The sequence below is a fragment of the Myotis daubentonii genome, chromosome 1 (genome assembly GCF_963259705.1).
Source record: "Myotis daubentonii chromosome 1, mMyoDau2.1, whole genome shotgun sequence".
Lineage (NCBI taxonomy): Eukaryota > Metazoa > Chordata > Mammalia > Chiroptera > Vespertilionidae > Myotis > Myotis daubentonii.
Genome location: NC_081840.1, coordinates 224,277,751 through 224,289,821, shown reverse-complemented (window position 1 = coordinate 224,289,821; position 12,071 = coordinate 224,277,751). Strand labels below are relative to the sequence as shown.

Genomic DNA, 12,071 nt, shown 5'->3' with positions numbered 1-12,071 from the left:
CGATGAGCAATCTCCCCATTTCAAGTGTTTGATGTAAGAGACACAATGATTAAAAAAGAAAAAGCTATGTGAGTGGGGTCAGGGGTGAGGGTAGGAAGATGGTTCATTCTTTATGATTTTGAAAACTGACAAACTATGTTTAGTTTGGAAAGACCTGAAAAACCTCACATAACTCAGCCTGTGCTTCATTTCATCAACAGTGTGGGGAAATAGTGAAATCTGCAGTTTCTGCTTTCTATCTGTCATCTAAGCCATCCCAGGGACAGTAATCCTGGCTAGTGTCTTTCAGTTGCAGCCATTTCCCTGGAGAGATGGAATTATTAATAAGACATACATTGAAAGCTCATATACTTTCTCCTACCTGTTTTTCATTTTTCCTCTTCCTAATGCAATTTCACCAATCTCTTGGAAACTAGACAAACAAGGGAAGTTCTTCACTGCTCACGCTTTCCAAATGTGCTCCCAAAATTGAAATGCTATACTATGTGCAAAATTCAGGTCTAGAAGATTCGAAATAATCTCTTATATTTGTATGGGGCATTATTTCTGAAGAGCAAATATTACATTGGTGTTATTTTATACTTATCTCACTTTAATGATTCACTTTCTTTTTCATTACTTACATGGCAACTGGTCCATAATTTTCATTTCAAGAATTGTCTTTCTTCTGCTGCTTTTAGTGCTCATTCCCATTAATACCTCGATTTAATATTTCCAGAAGCCCACTAAGACTTAAGATCCACTGATACTTCATCTTACTGTTTCTCTTCCTTTTAATTAGCACTGATTCCAAAATCCATCACTCAGCCCTTTATCACCCCTCAACTCCTCTCTGTTTCTTTTCCTTTATCGTGTTGGCCTGGCTGAACACCCATCCTGGTTAATTGCAACTCTCTTTCTCTTCTACTCTTGTACCTGAACAGTTGAAGATATCTGGAGACAATTTCCCCACCCCTCCACCTCCACACACAATCACATTTATATTTATTAATCTCTTTAAATATATGACCAAGACCTTGTGACCCTTAACACTCTTTCAAAATCCAACTCAACTCTCTAAACCAGGGGTTGCGGATAGAAAGTATTTTAAGCTTTGGGGGCCATACGGTCTCTGTCACCATTCAGTCATCTAGCAGGAGAGCAGCCATAGATAGTGCAGATATGAATGGATGTGGCTGTCCTCCAACCAAAGTGTTTACGAAAACAAGCAATCGGGTGGATTTGGCCCACCAGGGGTAGTTCGATAAACCAGCTCTAGACTATTTATCTTCTATCCAAGATGACTATTTTATATCTTCTCGCTTTCCTAAGCCTTCGACACTCACTCCCCACCCCATGTCTTTGTTATTAAATGTGCTCTTTGTTTTATGAAAACATCAAAAGGAATCAGAAAGAACGAATCAGCCCTTCTGTTTCCTCTGGATGCGAGCCCGTTTTACTCTGCATTCCCTCCCACCACTGTGGATGGAACATCCATATTTCTCTTTGAGGCCAACCCCACCCTTGTGCACTGGATCCCATCCCATCTCCTCTACTTTAGGGAAAGTTCCAACAAATCTGTCCTCATTTTCCTGTACTATTAATCTTTTCCTCTTTGCTGGATTGTTTATATCAGCATATAAATACGCTATAATAGATGCCATCTTTTAAAAAAGGAAAATAATCGCTTCTCGGCCTTTTGGCTAAGATCAAGTGTAGTATCTGTTCTTATCAGTTTAAAAAAGGAAAACATCACTAGTCATTAGGAAAAAGCAAATCAAAACCACCGTGAGATGGCACCTCACACCTGTTAGTATGGCTGTTATAAAAAAGACAAGAAATAACAAATATCGATAAGAATGTGGAAAAAGGGATCCTTGTACACTATTGATGGGAATGTAAATTGGTACAGCCATTATGGAAAACAGTATGGAGGTTCCTAGAAAAATTTAAAAGTATAACTACCACATGATGCAGCAATCCCACTTCTGGGTATCCATCCAAAAGAAATGAAAGTGGTACCCGGAGGGGATATCTGCACACCCTATTCATTATGCACAGTACTCAAGGTAACAAAAGAACCTAAATGTCCTTTGATGGATGGATGGGGAAAGAGAGTGTGGCAACTTCAGCTTCAACTTCAGCACGGACCACCTACTCCTAAATCTGCTCCATTCCAATGGCTGTGCTCTTAACTACTATGTCATTCTCACAATAATTTTTGAATGAAGGAAGGAAAAAACAAGCAGACAGAAAAATGAGTGAAATACCACAATTTTGCATCATCTGAGCTAGACTGGCCTGCTGGAAAAACAGAGAATGAGTCTGTAAATATTGAGCTGTAATCCCACCAGATCTCTTCTGCAGAATCATCTCATTGTCTTGGCCACTGCTATACTGAATAACTTGCAGCTGGTTGGTATTTCCAGACATATGGAATGTCTAAAGGGGCCACCATGAGCTGAGGTGTGTGATCTGACTGAAGTGGGTCTGAGTTTAAGAGTGTAGCGCCGGTGACCTAGAGCTTGAGTGGTGTTGAATGATTCTGGCTCCAGCACCCACTAGCTGTCTGCCTTGCTCTCAGTGACTTAACCTGTAAGCCAATCAGTTTCATCTGTAAAATGGAGTTAATAACATGCCTCAAGGATTGTTAATAGGACTTAACTACTTAATAATAGTGAAGTGCTTGGTGCATGGTAAACTCTAATGAATTAGTTACTAAATAAAACTGACTTCTCCCTGCCTGTCTTGCATCAGACTTCAGCAATGCAGCAAATACGGCAATGAGCTTTGTGGTGGGTGATTTTTAACGTTTTCTTGGAAAGAGCACAGAGAAACAATTTATGCTTTGTTGACTTGGGGCTGGCAATTTCTTCTGACTGATATGACCTGTCAATTCAGAGAAGCAAAAGGAAAATACTACTGAACACTCAGTCATTCCGTAACACATCACTTTAGCCAGTTATTTTACTGATTGATTTGACTGGCAGTCATTTCTAACTGACTGAGTGAAAGATGCCCAGAGTTTAGAAGAGTACCTGCTGTGAAGCCAGGGTGGGCAGGGGGACTGACCATGTGTGACAGAAAGCTTTGCAGTGTGGTGAACACATCTGACGAAGAGTGCCTGGCCGAGAAGCAATCCTGTCGGGACACTTACGCACCAAACTACATTCAAATTATTTCCCTTCTCCTATTTCTCTCACCCTGACCCGCCATATGTTTTTAAGCATCTATTTTATTTTTTCATTTGTCATATAACAATAATAATAGCTAATTTAAAAGCTGTCATGAGGATTAAGTGAAATAATACCTGTAGAGTGCTCCATGACAACACCTGGAGCAATAAATATCAACTGCCCCATAGGTAACCTTGATTTAAGGACAGAAAGAAAGCTACCATGGCTGGAGCCTTGTGGATGAAGGGGAGAGAGGGAAGCGATGTAGTGGTAGATGAGGAAGCCGGAGGCCAGATCCTGTAGTTTTGTAAGGCAGGACTGTTTGGCTTTTAAATATAATGAAAAGTAACTGACAGGTTTTAAGCAAAAGTATGGCATGGTCTGATTTATGCTTTAGAAAGATCAGTCTGCCTTGCAGAGAGAATGGAGTATGAGAGGTAAGGGTCAAGGCTGAGAGACAAGGTGTTAGATGTCCAGGTGTCAGATGATGGAGCTTAGACTAGGGTTTTATGGTGATGATGGACACAGGTAGTCAGATGGAGGCCATATTATGGAGACAGCGTTTCTAGGGTTTGCTGAGAGGTTGCTGAGCTGCGGGAAAGGAAGAAAAGAACCAAGGATGACTCTGGAGCCCAACTTAATAAGTGAGAGTGTAGGGGGTGCCTTTTACAGAAATGTGGAACCTTTAAAGGAACAGGTTTCGGGAAGCTTATCAGTGTTTTTGTTTAGGCATACAATGTTGTGAATGTTTATTAGATGCATACAAAGCAATATTGAGAAAGCATAGAGCAGTGGTTCTCAACCTTGGCTGCACGTTAGAATCACCTGGGAATCTTTTTAAAATCCTGATTTCTGGGCCTCATCCTCCAGGAATTCTGTTTCTTTGTTATTAATGTTGTGTCCCCACCCTATAACAAAGAAACAGAATTCCTGGAGGATGAGGCCCAGAAATCAGGATTTTAAAAAGATTCCCAGGTGATTCTAATGTGCAGCCAAGGTTGAGAACCACTGGCATAGAGGCTGAAGCTCAGAGAGCAGCTCAGAACTTGTGATTCCATATGTAGGATTCATGAACATTTAGATTAATGCCACGCAGCTGGAGGACATTTCCTAAGACGAGAGTTTGGAGAAGAGATTGCCTCTCAGTAAATTACTGCACATGAGGGCACCGAGAAGTGGATGCTGTAGGGGGGCTTGAGGATGTGGCAGCACCTGAGAGAGCCTGCCCAAGGTGGATCTTACGTCCAGGACTCCCAACTAAGTCACAGATTTCTGCCCTGGACATGGCAGAGGAACCACACTGGTGCTGACAGGTCAGCACTGAATAAGTCCCCATTCTTGGCACAGCCTCAAGGGGTAGAATTTGCCCTTCAGGTACCCTCAGCTCTCCAAGAACTTCTGAAGGACATCTGAAATTCCCATGAGCTAGACAAGGAAGGAGACACTCAACAACCAAAACCAAGTTGATCTAAAGAAAATAATGAAATAAGATTTGCTTCATGCGGCCTGAGATTTGCCCTCAGTTACATTCTGATTCTAATCCCTGATCATGTAAATGCACTTCTCTGCCTAATGGAGAGTTTTTTGCTCATCATTTTCCTGTTCCCAGGGAATGCTTACATTTGCCTAGTCGACCAGTTTGGAGGGATGATCTTTTAAAGAAATACATTTTTTGCATAGTGATGAGTTAAGGAAGCATCTCGCTGCCTGGAGTCCTGAACCTGACACAGTTAACATGGTGAAGCTGGCTGTACATTTAATCAGAGGTAGTTAATTTGATTTTCTAAAATTAGGCAGAGCATCGGTTTGTCATTAGGTCTGAGAATTGCTGCATTTCTGAAGTCACTCTGCATACCCCAAAAGGGCTTTATGAGATGTGAATAGTAACAACCTATGGATAAATTGATGATAATGAGCATCTAAATGTTCTGTGAGGGGGAAAAGGAAGAAAAAAAATCCCTGATGAGCCTGAGTGGTGACTCATGATGACCAGAATTTTTAAAATTTATGAGCATTACAACATGAAAAAATAATTATGAATAATAAAAAATCTGTTACAATAATTAGCTGTAATGAATGCTCATGGTGAGTTAAATGAACTGGAACAATTTAAGGCAATAGTACATAATTTGAATTTTGTGTTTTGTCAGATCATTTTATCATTAGAGAAATAGGCAGAAGAGAGAAAAATAAAGAGGCAGGAGGTGGATAGAAAGTAAAATAAACAATAAACTGTTCAGCTTACTGCATTCTTGTCTTATAAAAAAAAGTGAAAAATGCTATATGTTGCGTTTTTAAAATCTTTACATGAGTTTTTGCAGTCATTCAGCTTCTTCTGTGAAGGTATCCATAGTGTGAGAAAGTAAATGATTATCAGTGTAGTAAATGTTCCAATCTGACAAACTTGAGTTTGAACCTCCACCTGCCTTTGTACATAACATAGGCACCTTCTTGGACTGCCCCAAGTGCCAGTTAAATTCTTAAAATGGAATAAAAACAGAGACTGCTTAAAGTTATGGAGAGGAATGGATATGTCACAGTAACAGGTAACTCTTAGTCAGTGCTCATTATGTACCTGGCATTCTCCTAGGTACCTTCACATAAACTAAGTCATTTCATTCTCCTGACAACCCAAATCAGCAAGGACTGTACTGATCTCTTTTACAGATGAGACAACGGAGACACAAAGGATGGACTATAAAGAGTAAGTGATGGTGTGGCATTTGGTACCCAGGCAGTTGGTCTCCAGAACTCACGACTGCTCCAAGCAGCCTCCACATCAGCACAGAACCTGGGACAAGATCAATAAAGCCAGGTATGTTCATTTTTCAAAGTGCCTTTGTGGCACACGAGAGAGCCTGCATTTACATATGTGAGCGAGCCTTGTTGTAATTGATTCAACTCTTCAGGCTGAAGGGCAACTTTTGGGGATGGTTTCCGAGTTTCCCTAGTATAACCAGTCCTGTCCAGTAGGGAGCCCTGCGCTATAAGATGCAAGGTTACTGAAAGTGGCTTCCTCAGTTGGAGGGTAATGAGTAGCCCCTAGAAGCAGGTTCTTCCTGACACTGAGCAGGATCAGAGGGTCATCCCTCATCACCTCCTCATCTGGGCTACCTGGCATGAGCCCCACCCAGCCAATCCCCATAGAGGACTTTCTTTGACTCAGATGGTGAGACTTTCCGGTACTCAGATTCAGGGCTCTGGATAGGGCCAGCATGGTAATAAGGGGTGAAGGGAGGTGTCCTGATTTGCTCAAGTCTCCTTTTCTCTTCTTGGGCATGATTTGCACGTGAACTTGCATATGCACTCCCAAATGGTGTTCGCTTAGATGATTTTGGAAGAGATACCCATTTTATCTCTTATTTTGTGAAAGTGAGCATTGAAATTAGAATCTCATTCTCATTATCCTGTTTTGTTACTTCTTAATTTTTTAGTATATATGGAGCCTTGTCAGTTAGGAGTGTCTGGGCTTTCTGTGTCCTGGGAGGAAGCTGTCACAGTTTACACTGAGTTAAAGGTATAGAAGCTATCCTGTTGTGGATGGGCTGACCCTCTCCTTTGTGTGGAGACATAGAGTAATTTCAAAGCCAAAACATAGAATGAGCCAACATTAAGTGGGATTCCTCACGCTGTACATTGGCCCCTTTTCCTAAATGCACATTTTTTTTCTTTAGCAAGGAATGCAATGCCTGGGAATCCCAGCCCTGTACCCACGTCCCACCTCTTTCTTGCTTCCCCCAGGTCCCCTTGCTGGCTCACGCCCTCCCAAGCTTCTGTTTGCACTCTGGTGGTCTGCCTGCTGGAATTTAACAAATCACTGTGCACACAAATGGAGTTACCCTCTTCTGCACCCCCCAGTTAGTTCCTAATCTCCCCCTGGAACCCCCAACCTGCCCTGCACCCTGGAGGAAGGGGGTGGTTTCTTTCCCTCCTTTCCCTTTGGAGGATGTGCCTCCACCTTTCAGACAAATACCTCTAGGCTGAACAGGAGCCCACAGGAATTTGCTTCTGAAGAAAAGAGAGAAAAGGGAGGCAAAGGGAGAAAAGTTCTCTTCCTGCAGCATTTTCCTTTAGGCCAACTGCCCGCCCCCCCCCACCCCCCCCCCCCCCGCCCCACCAAGTTCGTTGGGCAGAGCCACAGGGCTGAGTTTACGGCACCCCATCACCTGAATCTATTGATATCAAGTCAGATAGGAAACTAGTCTGGGATTCACTGAAAGGGCATATTTGTTACCCAGTGGTTGCTCAGGTCTTACATATGAAATGTTGTGTTGGTTTGATTATAATCAGAAAGGATTAGGTTTCTTTAGCATGCATAAGGGTCCTTGCTCATAGCCGGAGTTAGCTTCAGGCAAAACAGAAATATGGGAAAAAAGATAGCCCTGGGTAGCCAATTATTTCATGTCTCTAAAAGGAATTATTTTGCTCGAATTTTCTTGTCAATTGCTTTGTTGAGGGAGAAAGAGAGAGAGAGAGAGAGAGAGAGAGAGAGAGAGAGAGAGAGAGAGAGAGAGAGAGAGAGATATTCAGCTAATTGCTTAACATTTGTAATCAAGCAAGATATTCAGTTAATTGCTTAAAAATTTAGTCAAGCAATGAGGGCATTTGTCTTTGCAGAAGCAATGGATTTTAGTGGAGTTCCAGGGACCAAAAGAATACTTGAGATTCAACTTCCAGTTTTGTTATTTTCTCAGAAGACCTCGTGAAACCATTTTATTCCTAGTTGACAAATTGGGGCTTCTTTAAAAAGCAATATATGGTCAGGTTCTTTGAACTGACCTTAATCAAAGGGTTCAAAGTCCCCTGGTCCAAGGTCTATATTTGTTGTTTTTACATTAATTGTGTGTGTTTGTCATTTCTGGGTCAAAGAGAATTTTTGTCTAAACCAAATACTTTCATGTAAGGCAAGGACAGTCAGACATCAAAGTACAGTATGTATCCCCCCCCACAGGAGTGGCTTCAAACTACTTCTTTTGATAACATTCTGCCTGACATGTTCAGTGCACCCATCACATCAACGCTGGTTCTGTCTTAAAAATATAAAAAAATTAAAAAGAAAAACACAAAAAACAAAACAACAGCAAAAAAAGGAAGAAGTTCTTTAATTCGTTTTTCTTAGAAAATACATCTTTCACTTTCCTCTCCATGTGTACTTTTAAAACCACTGATGCACTTTCAAAAGAGAATTTTTCAATAACCTTGAGTAGAGATATGGAACGTACAATTCTTAGTTTGAACCCACAGGACCTGACAGGTTTAGGGAAAGTTGTTAGAGGAGGTCCCCTTGGGGCATTTCTATAAACTATTTACTGCTGACCTCGGTGGCCATGCTCAGGATGAAAGCCTTCAAACTGCCTTCTCTTCTTGGCCAGTGATGAGCTGACACAGTGCTCAGAGTGCATCTTCTTAATTTTTTTGTAATCCTCACCTAAGGATATTGTTCCATTAATTTTTAGAGAGTGGAAGGGAGGGGGAGAGACACAGAGAGAGGAACATCGATGTGAGAAAGATACATCGATTGGTTGCCTCATGCACAAGCCCTGACCAGAGCCTGGGCTGGGGAGGAGCCTGCAACCAAAGTAGGTGACCTTGACTGGAATCAAACCCAGGACCCTTTGGTCCACAGGCTGATGCTCTATCCACTGAGCCAAACTGGCTAAGGCAGCACCTTCTTTTTTATAATCATGGCAAAACCCCTGGGTTCTGGCTTTCTGGTGTATCTGCACAATCATGTGAAGTCTCCTATTGCTTAAGAGCTGGATCACTGAAATCAGAAGCAAATGACTTTTTTGGAAGCATCCATAAAATTCTGATGAAAATGTTTTCATTAATGGCAACACATTATGGATGAAAAATACAGAGGTGGAATGTAGGTTTATGGCCCTTCATACTTTGAAATACCTTTTAGAAGGACACCTTGGAAGTGGAATTTTAGGGCTGCCAAAATATTTGTACTTTGATGGAACTGGTGATAATAGTTGTGGTAAAATAAATAGCACACTTCTGAGATTGCATGTGCTTCTTTATATCATAATGGTTTTGGAGCATCCAGTAAATTCCAGATGAATAGTGGGAATATTGGAATGAATAACTACTCTCCTCCTGGTGCAAAAAATCTACTGGGACAGGCAGAGAGGAAATCCTGAACTGTTCTAGTAGAGATACATGCTCAAAGGATGCACATTCAAGTTAGAGAGGAGTAATCAGGAGGGCTTCATGGAAGGGGAAACTGTTGAGTTTACTTTTACCTCTGAAGTATATTTGGGGAAAGCAATATGCAGTGTGAGGCAAAACTAAATTTACAGTTGTTCATGTGGAAAATAATACAATCATTAATAAATAATAATACAAGAATAAACTCTGTGTTTTACATATGCACAACTATAAACCTACTTTTACCCCACCCTGTGTTGAAATCTTGATAATGTTAGTATCAACAACTTTGCTTAACAAGCTCTGTTTTTACCCTTTCAGCTAAAATGTTCCTTACTTTAGCATGCAATCGGAAAGAGGACTGTGTGTGTGTGTGTGTGTGTGTGTGTGTGTGAGTGTGCGCGCGCGCGTGTGTGATGCCCTTTTTGAAGGAGGAATGGCCCAAGACCCAGGACCTGTCATTGTTGAAAAGCTGTTCAGCTTGCGCCTCAGCCCCTGTCTTTCTCCCTCTCTGTTTTCTGCCCAGGTTGCCTCTTCTCACCAATGCTGTCTGTCATTGGTTGCCTCCAGATGGCACACAAATATCTCCAGACCATACTTTTTCTCTGAATCCCAGACAGATATAGCCTGACATCTTGTCTACATCTTTTCTTTTCTAGAAAATCTTGGAGGAATCTTTGAAATCAAACAGAACTCATGTTGATGAGTGCCACTATAATCCAATTAGGCTTATCCAGAAACGCCATGTTTTTACCTAACCCACTCATTCCTAAATTCCCTCCACATCTAATGCACCATCAAATCGTGTTGATTTTACTGTGTAAACTGAAATCCGGCAATTTTTCTAACTCTTTTTTTCCTTGCATGGTAATACTTTAGTGAGTGCCAAATCCCATGGCAGGGAGAGTGTGGGAGAGAAAGAAAGGAAGGGGAGGAGGCAAAGTGGAAATAGGGGGCCTGTTACCAAGCTGGCTACAGCATGAGAAGAAAGATAGGTGCTTCCTTGGTCACATGAGACGTCTCTGGACAGGATTTACAGAACCACTGTGCCTCGGATTAGTCCATCAGGGTGGAAGAAGATGAAGGGAGAATAATGGTTTGGTTGGCACCTTCCTGTCTCCTATTATTCATTGGTAAAGCTTAAGCCATGAGATCTTCTTTTTTCCTTTTATTGCAAATTGGCTTAATGGCATGAGGAGCCAAAAGTGAGCTGGTGGTGGCAATTTTTCTTAATATCTATCACCAAGACTCTTCAAACTACTATAAACCCTTGCTAGTTTGATTATAAAATTATGTTTTAGTTCCTTGTATCAGAATTGTCAGGATTCTTCAGAGAAATATATATATATATATATATATATATATATATATATATATATATATATATATAGTAATTGGCTTACACAATTGTGAGGCTTGGCAAGTCTGAAACTCATAGGGAAGGCCAGGTGGCAGGCTGGAAACTCAAGCAGTGTTGATGTTAGAGTCTTGCCTCTGAAATCTGTGGGCAAAGCCATCAGGGTAGAAACTTGGGCGGTATTTCTATGTAATAGTCTGGAGGCAAAATTCCTTATTCTCTAGGAAACCTCAGTTCTTCCTCTCACGGTCTGCAACTGATTAGATGAGACCCATACACATAGGGGAGGGTAATCTCCTTTACTTAAAATCAGCAGATTATAGATGCTCATCACATCTACAGAATGCCCTCAGAGCAACACCTAGACTACGATTTAGGTGTGGACACTAACTGGACACCACATCCCAGCCAAGTTGACACATCAGATTTGACCATCACACCTCTAAGCTTTCTAATTCCTTCTCAGTACTGCAGCCAGAGTTAAGTTTTCAAAGCATACATTGGATGGTATCATGTTAACTTACACCTTAAGAACTTTAAATGTTACAGGTACTCTTCCTGGTCTGCAAAGTGCAGCAAGGCTGTCTATTTGAGCTATAACTTTATTTCCCACATGCTTACACTCTGTGGCCAGTCCCAGTGGCTTTTTATATTTCTTTGGTTGAACCTGCTACAGGAATTTTCCAGATTTTTCCCTTCTAAATGGAATCTTCTTCTCTGTGTTGGGTTCATTCTATGCATCCATATTATAGCTCAATTGCTCCATGTTCAATAATATTTTCCTGACTTCCCTGACAAGGTCAAGTGTGTCAGATGCTCTTACAGTGCTATGAACTTCTTCTTTGAAGTGTGTTCTAATATCTATCTATTCATGTTAGCGTGATTACTTGATTAAAGTCTGACCCACCTCTAAACAGTAAACTAGTAGTTCCCTAAGAACAGAGAATATATGTTTCTGTTTAGGATGGTATCCTCTGCATTCATATACTGCTAGGTTAATAGTAGATACTCTACTACACTCACTGAAAGAAAGAAGAAATTAATATGAATAAATAATTTATTGGGCAGCTTTTTTACAATAAACATTGATTTTTGTGACCCTCTCTTGTTTTGCGATTTTATCACCATGCCCAACATTTTACTAGGGATGTGAAAATTTTCCCCTTGAGAAATTTAGCTTAGAGATATTGATGCAATAATAATTAAATGGCTGGCCCTAAGACCGAGAGTTCAGTTAATAGAATTACCGTTGTTGATTATGTATTGCCTCTAGTGAGGCAATACAATTAGTGAGGCAGCTGTTGGAAGAGAGATGAGTTGGGTACCTAGTATGAAAGAGACCATGTGGCCCCTAAAAGATGAAGATAGTGGTTTCAGTTGCCAAATTTTGGGGTTATTTTTTTCTT

At 41.0% G+C, this 12,071-nt stretch overlaps 1 pseudogene; it reads left to right on the top strand.

Annotated features, from left to right (window-relative positions):
* Window positions 1-1,662: 1,662 nt before the first annotated feature.
* LOC132222993 (U2 spliceosomal RNA) lies at window positions 1,663-1,828 on the top strand (annotated as a pseudogene).
* The last annotated feature ends 10,243 nt before the right edge of the window (window positions 1,829-12,071 follow it).